Source organism: Gossypium hirsutum, chromosome D02 (assembly GCF_007990345.1).
Source record: "Gossypium hirsutum isolate 1008001.06 chromosome D02, Gossypium_hirsutum_v2.1, whole genome shotgun sequence".
NCBI lineage: Eukaryota > Viridiplantae > Streptophyta > Magnoliopsida > Malvales > Malvaceae > Gossypium > Gossypium hirsutum.
This window is the reverse complement of record NC_053438.1, coordinates 31408466-31416182: the sequence shown is the minus strand read 5'-3', so window position 1 is coordinate 31416182 and position 7717 is coordinate 31408466.

The following is a 7717-nucleotide window of genomic DNA, read 5'->3' as shown; positions in this document are numbered from 1 at the left end:
GGTTCAATATGCAGAATGCCAAGCCTGTTAGTACTCCATTAGTAGTGCACTTCAAACTTTCTTTGGCTTTTTATTCGCAATCAAATGATGAGATTGATTACATGACATATGTTCCATATTCCAATGCAGTGGGATCTCTCATGTATGATATGGTTTTCTCACATTCAGATTTGTCATATACAATTAGTGTAGTTAGTAGATACATGGCAAATCCCGATAAAGAACACTAGAAAGCAGCTCAGTGGACTTTCAAATACTTACGAGGTACAACTGATGTTTGCTTATAATATGGCAGAACTATAGATGGATTCATTGGGTCTGTTGCTTCTAATTTTGCTAGAGACCTTGATAAAAGAAGATCTCTCACAAGGTATGTCTTTACAATTGGGGATTGCACAATTAGTTGGAAAGCCATTTTGTAAACTACAGTTGCTTTGTCTACTACTGAAGCTGAGTACATGAAGATTACTAAGGCTTGTAAAAAAACTATTTGGTTAAAGGGACTATTTGGTGAACCCAATAAAGACCTTCAAATTAGTACAATATTTTGTGATTGTCAGAGTGTCATCTTCCTTACGAAGATCAAATGTTTCATGAGAGAACAAAGCATATTAATATTTGATATCATTTTCTGCGTGATATTATTGCTCTTCGTGATATTGTTCTTAGCAAAGTTAGTACTCATGAAAATCCTGTAGATATGATGACTAAGTCACTTCCTATAACCAAGTTAGAGCATTGCTTGGACTTGGATGGTGCTCATTGTTGAAGAACACCCATTAAGGGGTTTCATAGAAGAGGTGAACTTGTTCATTGAGAGTTCATGGTGAACAAATTATTCATTGAGAATTCGTGTCAAGGTGGAGATTGTTAGAATTGAGTGACTCAAATCCTTGTTCAAATAAAATACATTGGTAAAAAAAATTAAAATCCATATAGAACTATACTTATTTTATTTTACATTGATTAGAATAAGGTTTTTCAACCTTCCTACACTTCATCTGTTTGACATTGACTAGAATAAAGTTTTTCAACCTATAGATAGATGTAGTATAAACTCCTTTTGTATTATTCAAATTTCAACATTAGTGAATTTTCTTCTCCTTCGCCCATGGTTTCTTTTCCCGAAAGGATTTCCACATAAAATCTGTGTGTTCTTATTTTTTTTTCTTATTTTTTGCTTTACAATTGTTCTATCTTAATATTATCGACATTAGTTGAACAATTTCCAAATCAAAAATTTCATCTGATGATCTATCTTTCTTGATTTTCCTAGATTGGATTGATTCAACTCATTTTCGGATAGAACAACTGTAAGTAATGTGTTATTTAGTTGATTTTGTCACGTCACTTCCATCATTTTTCCTTCATTAATCGAATATATATTACTATATATGTTATTGACATCTTTTTTCGGATCTAATTCCCTCTACAATGTTTTAGTGATGAAGGACCAAATATGGCTTATTTGGAATGTCAGTAATTTCGGAAGTGATTCATATCTCCTATTGAAATATCACATGAGTAAGTATTTTCATAGAAGGAAAAGCCTAATCGTTTATCAAATATTTATTAAGGGTGTTTTAATTATGGATTATTCAATTTGTGTTTAGATCTGAGATAGATTTAATTAAATCCGAAAGTAGCCATTAGAAGGAGATTTCCCATCAGATTTTCTTATATCAAGTGTGGGTTTAACTTAATATTAGATAAATAAAAATTATTCATTATTAAAATAATTAATTAATAACGAAAATGCAGTTGAGTTCTTCATAATGCGAAATAATATGAATACACTATGTATTCAACAAGGGATGCTAAACCCATAAAAAGGGTGATTCTCAAGCAAGTATTCGAACTGATTATTTTGTGATCATATAATTATGTTGATGTGATTCAATGTCGATTGTGAAAATATGTTTACATTCCAATACTCATGATATGTGATATGTTGGCATTATATGGTATGCAAGATATATAAATCATGCAACTAATATTAAAATTGAGATATATGATATGCATGTTAAGCATGCCTACTGTATAGATTATAAATCTGATTCGCATGTTAAGCATGCCCTCTGAAATCATTGTTCATATGTCATATCTCATGCATGGGGTTGGGATGATTATGAAAGGAGTAAGATTTTGGAAGTTTTACTAAAATATTAAGTGGCTTTGCCACAACGTTATTGAGTGGCTTGACCACAACACTATTGAGTGACATGCCCACAACGTGCAGCTTCTTTGCAATAGAGTGGCTTGGCCACAACGTGGAGTGTTATTGGATGAACGAGTTCTAGGGAACTCTTTATTGGTGTGTAGCAAAGATGGGTAGGAATGTTTTCAAAAAACTTGCATTGATTTCTGAAAAATGCTCTGAATTAACATCCTCATGCATACTGCTATTTTAGAAATTATGTTGATATATAAATTCTACTTTTTTTATGAAATGTGTGTTTAAATTACTTGTTGTTACCTAAGTTAAGACTCTGTGGAATTAAACTGTATAAAGTCTTTGTAATATTTTGATTTGTATTCTAAATTCCTGTGTAATACTTGAGTTAAAACTCAAACTGATCTTTATAGCTCACCCCTATTCGATTTTCTAACATTTCAGATAACCCCCGAGGTTAGGACATGGGCACAGTTGATGGAGGAGTACTCACATGATTTTTGAATAAATGTATTATACTTTATTACTTTGGTATTTGGATTGTTTAATTATTATTTTCTAACTCTGGCATGGAACAAAACTTGGGGGATTTTTATTCTAATTTGCATGATTTGATTGCATGACATTAAGTTTCAAAAACTGCATAAATTAGTATTAGATAAGATTATGCATGAAACTTGGTTTTTATTAAAACCTAACAAAATCACTCTTTTCCACTACAATAATGAGAAGTTTTAGAGAAAATTACGAATTAGTTTTTGAGGTTTTAATTTTTTTTATTGATGTTTTATCAAATTTACATGAAATGTTTATTTTAAACAAAATATGATTTTTGCAAAAATTTTCGTTGTGATTTTTATAAAACTCTATCAATATTACATTTTTCTGCTACAATTCTGATAAACGAGTTTTTGATAAAACTAGACTTAGTTTTCAAAATTACTAATGTTTATAGATGAGATTTTTAGAGACATTTGATTTTATGAAATTAACATGGTTTCCAGATAATGAAAAATAATCAAGTTCCCTAGTTTTAAAGGAAAAGATAAATAAATTTGAAATATGATTGGAATTATGAAAGTTTTGAATAGCGATCAAACTTTTACAAATAGTATACCAAAATCATTTATTTCTAAAATTTTCATATTTTTGCGAACTTAAGTTAAATATTCGATTTAACTATTTTTGAACGACTTACGCAAATGGTTTAAGAATTATGTTTGAAAACTATGAAAGTTTTTCTAGGCCATTTTGGTGGTCAAAGTAGCTTTCTGAATTCAACCATAACGACTGGGCTAGGTTTGGGAGGTAACATTTAGTGGTATCAAAGCCTGATTGAAAACTTGGACCGTGGATTTTTGTTTTGAGTCTGCATGCATATTTTAAAGGGGTATTTTGGGAACCATATCACAAGAACATTTTCACAAGATCTTCAAAGAGTTAAATCTAAGAACTCTGATGTCGTTCCTAAGTTAGTACCGTTATTACTAAACTTCAGATAAACATTAAGATTATTTTGTTTAAAATTATAGATATAAACTGTAAACTTTAGAGCGTAAACACTCAGGAAATAATTAGATGTTCAATTTCTAAACTATATATTAATATAAAACTTTAGACTTAAGAAAATGATATGAAAAGCCAAGGTATGAGAACTCGTGGTATTTGATTTCGATGAACGCAATGTCGAGTAGCTCAAGATTAGTCGTTAGCTTTTCAAGGACTTGTGTCTGACCCTGAGGCAAATGACATGTTAATGCGTCTACTGCTAAAGGCGGAATATAACACTCCAAACCCGACCCAGTCATTATAGCCGAATTTGGAAAGCTACATTGGTCACTGGAATGGCCCAAAAAAAAATTTCGTAATTCCAAACGTACTTTTTAAACCATTTGCAGAGTGCGTTCAAAACTAGTAAAATCAAATGTTAAATTTTATTTTCAATCACATTTCAAATCCATTTTTCCATGAAAATAGCCGGAATAAACTTTCGGAAGTTTGAAAAAAAATTAAAATATATTGGCTTATCAGTTCAAAATAAATGAAGTAAAGTGTTTATTTTAATTTTATAAAAACCGTGCAAATTTTAGGATTTGAAATAATTAATATCTCAATCGTAGACATTTAATCTTTTATTCAAAATTAGTTTGCATTTTCAATCGTACTTCTAAATTGTAATGTCCCAGAATTTGGGCCTAGAAGTATTGGGCCTTGAGCAAGGGAACGGTTAGGAAACTATGCACAAAAGTATGTCTGCTTTAGTGGTTAAGGATCCTGAGAGGAGTTGGAAAAGTTCTGGGTTCAAACCTGGGCTTTAGCAAAAATTTTGGTTTTAAGTGGATAAAACCCTGGATGCTTGGATGTAGGCCTTTTAAATTATTGTGTTAAAAAAATGTCATAAGGAAGCCTGTGGTCTAGTGGTTGTGGCATCATTAAGGTTATAAGGGAGCCTGGGTTCAAGTCTTGGCTCTTGTAATTTATTTTGGTTTTTCTTTTAAAGGAACCTGGACTTTGGTCTTTAGACCTTATATTTAATTGAAGACAAAATGTGATACAAAAGTGTTGGTGGCAAGGAGGCAAGTGGTGTGTTGAGCTATTGAGGGAGCTTGGGTTCGAATCCCATTGCAAGCAAAAAGGATATTTATTTTGCTAGCTTGAGGCGGCAGGAGTTTGAGGTGGTTTCAAACTCTGTTGGGTGAGAGTGAGAGTTTGAATGGGTTTTAGAGGTTGTTATAGAGGATATCAAGCAGGGATAAAGGGAAATATTTGGAGGAGATGAGTGTTGTAGCTGAATCGTGCAAATTCGGCGAAGGGAACTCATTTGGTGCATTTCGACAATTGGTGAGTGTATAGGTGCCAAATTTTCTCTCTAACATTTTGGGTTTTGGACTTCTCTTTATTTTTCTCTAGTGCCGAAACTAAAACTGACCACTCGTGCATCTTTTTGTCAGGTTCCCTCTAGTTCTTTTTGTGCTACGAAACTGACCATTCGTGTTATTCCTTCTCTACATCTTTGCTACGCTCTTTTTCTCTTCTTGGTCAAACCTAATATCTATTTTTCAGTACCTTTTTTCTTCTGCAATTGGATTCTTTCATAGCCTAGCTGAACCTTCCTATTCTCTTCTTTTAACTTCTGTTCACCTTCTATTCTGGGCTGGCCGAATATCACTGTTGTTCATCCTTCTTTGCGTCGATCTACTACAAAGGTTCTAACTATCGGTAAGTAATCAAAAGCTATTCTCTACTTTTCTTTCTCAAAACCGAATAACCTTACTGACCGATTGTCATTTCTTTTCTCACGTACTGCACTCATTGCGATTTAAGAAGGTTCCTCGGGAGTGCTGAGGTATTTAAGATTCTTCTTTCGTTTTTCAATTGTATCTGTGAAGGGGGTAATTTGGCTTGTTTGTCGATGGTGCTGCGTTTTAATATTGGCGCCTTAAGTCTTATTTTTTGTAAACAACCCAGTCTTATAGGTTTCATTATTCAAGAAAATAATCGGCGAGGCCGTGTGATCGATTCTTATTTGACGATCCAAGGGCATTAAGTAATTCTCATTCGTTCAAGGTGAGTAGTGAGTGACGATTTGGGTTTAAGTATCGTGAACGTTAATGATGGGAAAACTAACGGTATACCTTGAATGAATGTAGGCCTTGGCGGCGAACTGTTCACTCGATTTCGCAATCAGGTGTGTAATTGTACACCGTAAATCATTACTGTCGTAATGCCGAAAGAGTGTGTGTAATCAAACCCACACTCAACTACAAATCGACGAAAGCCGAAAAGTCATGAACACAACATTTTAGACCACACGGGTGTGCGATCGCTCGAGTGGTGTGCCCTACGTGTGATTCGTAGGCAAATTATCGAAATACCCCCTAAGGGTAAAATTATCGAAATACCCTTGAAGGATAAAATTACCAAAACACCTCGACAGGTAAATTTACCGTAATACCCTCGAAGGGTAAAATGAATGAAATACCCCCGAAGGGTAAAATGACCAAAATACCCCTGGGGGTAAAATTACCATTTTACCCCTAACTGATGAAATGACCGCTACACCCCTAATGGTAGGTTGACTGATGTATGTATGAAAGTTATATGACCAATACTAAGCATGACATCCTACATTCATGTATGTTACTATGGCATGTCATTCTGCATGGGGTTGGGTTAATATTGACGGAGGAAGTGTATGGCTTGTAGCCGTTCTGTTCAAGGCTTACTGCCTTTTTGCTTATGGCTTTTAGTCATTCTGTTATTTGGCAGCGTTGTTGCGATACTTATGGCTTTTAGTCGTTCTGTCTATGGTGCCGAGCCGTTCTGTTGACTTAGTGCCACAGCCGATGCTAAGCTTGGTGTATTGGTTGGGTGGGTCAATTTTATCCCCACATGGTGTGTTGGTTGGTACGGGTGGTGTATTGGTTGGATGGGGCTGGATTTCTGTCTGCATATTTGCATCTAATACTGATTCTGTAATGGGCTTAGGTCCACCTGGTTCTGTTAATGGGCTCAGGCCCGGGTCTGTTTCTGCATACCGTATATCTAACTGTTTGTATTATAAGGGATTACACACTGAGTTTTCACAAACTCACCCTTCTGTCTAACTGTGCAGGTAATCCCCAGCCTTAGGCAATTTGGAGCCACAAGAGACTCGGAGGTGGCCAAACGACCGTTGACGCTCTGCTGTAGACTTTTCATTTAAATTTTATATTTTGGGTTTTAATTCTGTTATAAGGCCTTTGAGGGATTAATTTTTTTTTAAAAAGGCTGTAGATTTCCTTATTTAAAACTGCTACACACGAATTTTCAAAATTAACAACTATTTTCCAAAAACAGATGTTTTTACAATTCAAACTTTAGTAGCTTCCACGATAGGAATAACCTAAAGTATCAATGCCAGAAATGGACCTTTAACAACAAATGCAGGCTTTGATTGATGCTTTGATGTGACACGCCAGATTCGGCCATAACGTTTGGGCCGGGTTTGGGGTGTTACATAAATCATTTTTATATTGTATACATTTATAATTTTGAAAACTAAGTCTAATTTTGTTAAAAACTCATTTTTTTAAGAAATACAGTGGGAAAATATATTATTGATAGATTTTATTTTCAAAATCGAGTTTCATACAAAATCTTATCAAATACTAACTTATACAATTTTTAAAATTTAATGTCATGAAATCGAGTCAGCAAATTAGAATAAAATCCCCAAAGTAAAGTCTCATGCCACAGTATCATAATATAACATAAAAAGTCTCAAATAGGAATAAAGTCCATAAAAATCCAAATCATAAAGAAAAGTCCATATTTATTTAAAAACCATTTTCTGAGAGCATCTCTGATGACCGAATCCGAGTCCTAACCACAAGGATTATCTGAAACACAAAAGTAGAATGGGTGAGCTTTAAAGAGCCCGGTGTGAGATCAACACAAACATAGTCACATACATAATGAAATATCAATCTCAACATATCAATAATTATAATATTCATAAATTATAACATTGATACTTACTAATGAACATGTCAATGCATATTT